This window comes from Penaeus chinensis, chromosome 30 (genome assembly GCF_019202785.1).
Source record: "Penaeus chinensis breed Huanghai No. 1 chromosome 30, ASM1920278v2, whole genome shotgun sequence".
Lineage (NCBI taxonomy): Eukaryota > Metazoa > Arthropoda > Malacostraca > Decapoda > Penaeidae > Penaeus > Penaeus chinensis.
This window is the reverse complement of record NC_061848.1, coordinates 20,835,294-20,837,793: the sequence shown is the minus strand read 5'-3', so window position 1 is coordinate 20,837,793 and position 2,500 is coordinate 20,835,294.

Genomic DNA, 2,500 nt, shown 5'->3' with positions numbered 1-2,500 from the left:
CAGCAGCAGGTGCTCCTCCCCTCCTTGTCACTCCCTTGTAATGAAAAGTACATGTTACGTGCCCTTGATCCCCACCACCTGCTTCACTGGTTACTCTTTCTTCTTCCTTCCTTTCTTCCTCTTTTTTTTTTCAACCGTTTCTGTTTAGTTTTCTTTCTTCGTTTCTTTTCAACTTCGTGCTTTCATACTTTGCCATGTGGCTACTCTGGAGTTTCGCTATTGGGAGGGAGGCACAAGATGGAGATGGTCACTGGAGCCTAAGTGACGTTACTCTCGTCGTTTTCGTCCTTCTTTCATTTATCATTTGAACTTGTTTTCTTGTAAACTTTCTTGCTTCATTCTAACATTGCAAAAGCAGGCCGTCAGCAGGAAAAAGGAGTGCAGTATAAATGTAGCCTAACTTTTGCTCGCTTGTTTTCCCCTACTGAAGATAAGTCCTAATGGCGGACTATTCTACCAGGATATTACTGAATAACAAAGAAATAATTATCTGGTCGCTTGTTTAACATACTATATGTTCTAGAGTGTTTATAAAAGTCTCAGGAATAATTTTGCGCTGGATAACAGATATATGACGGTTTTCATCTAAGGATAACCTTGGGTAACACAAAATGTCAGTCTAAAATTCCCGCCCCACTCACCCACCCAAAGTCCCTGGTGACGCCCTTGAAACTTTTTTGTGCCAAAATCAGTTTAATGTAACCGTCGCTAACTGCAGCTGACTAATGACTACTATGTAACTTCATGTAATACAATGTCAAGGACTTGGCATATAACGGGTTGAATTTACACGTTATGTATAACAGCGTTGATTTTTGTTTTCTTTTTTTAATGAAGATCGTAACGGTTACAATAAAACATTTTCCATCTTTTATATCGATTTTTGGAGTATCTTTTGTCTTATTTTAAGCTTTTACCACTGTGGTGTGATCAGAGGAGACTAACGCAAACTCTTTTAAGTACTGTTTATATAAATACTAATTGAGGACTTTGTTTCATTTTGTTTTAGTTATTCATTCAAAATTTTGATAAATGTACCACATCATCTAATTTAGAAAATTAAACTTTCCAGCTAATAATGAAAAATAATGAAAGAGAAAGAAAAAGGAAGAGAAAAAAAAAGATTCGGAAAGAAAAACGAAAAAAAAAGAAAGAAAAGAAAAGAAATAAAAAGCAAAAGGAAAACGAGAAAGAAAAAGAAAAGAAAGAAATAAAACGAGAGAGATAAAAAGAAGAGGCACAGAGAGAGCACCAATTATTACCCTCGTGTTCCCTCCCAGTTATCACCTACCGCCACCCGGTCGCTCAGCCCTGGCTTTGACCCTCAGGATTTTAGGTAAAGACGTGATGGTAATTGATTAAAAAGGCATGGGAGTAAGTAAAGGGAGGGAAGGAAATAGGGAAAATTGCTTCTGGTGTGAATTTTCATTTTTTTTTCTCACTATTTATGGAATTATATGGGGCATTGTTCTGGAATTTGTAAAGGATAGACGTAATATCATAACCAGCTTGTGTGTAAAATACATTTTTTTTTTTAGCTATACTGTACATTTCTGTAGGTCTGCCCATGTACATTGTTTTCATTAGCTCATTTGTTCATATTGAAGTAGTTTTAAAAAAATAGGCTGTTGGTTATGAATATTTTCTGAATATTGTAGGCCTATGATTATATATTTTTCTTTACCTTTATCAGGTTCTTTAAATTCTTCTTTTTCTTTTTATTTTGTTTTCTTTATATGTTTGTTATTTTCTATCTATCCATGTGTTATATTCAGATTTGTTTTTTCTTTTCTGTTCATGCAAAAGTAATGTATTCAGGTTATTATTATTATAGTATATTATTTTAGGGAACGGAGAATGTTACTTTTATGACAAGTCTTCCTTTCATCTCTTTAATGATTTCTGATTCATTATATATGTTTCTCCCTTTCAATAAAGTAAACATCACTTCTGACAAAAGTAACTACTGTAGAATATTTCACTATACCTTAATAGAGCGTAAATTAGAAATAAACATAACCTCAACTGCTAGTCTGGAAACCTCTAACCCTTAAAAAACATGCTCTCCTGTCATCTATCGGCTCACTAAATAATCATTTCTGTACCAAATTCAATGCTCAAACGCACATAAAAAACATTTGTATTTTTGAAATTTCCAGGTCAAGGTAATGTTATAAGACTCACAAACATCACGTTCAGTTCCCCAGCACCCAGTAAGTATAATTTTTGTCTTTTATCGTCATCCAAGTTCGGTTAAATATAGTATACGTATTCTAAAGGCATTAAGGAGAAATTCCTACCCCCCATATGCAACTTGATATGAATTGTACTGTGTTTTGTATTGCGCTCATCAAGAGTAAGTATTTGGCAATCCTGACGACTGGGTTAAGATGCTGTCGAAATTCCTTTATGCTTTGAAATTGATGTTATTGGCCTGTATGTCACGGTTGACACTGGCAGGAAATAGTTAACTTAAAGTGTCTGTAGTACGAATGTTTTT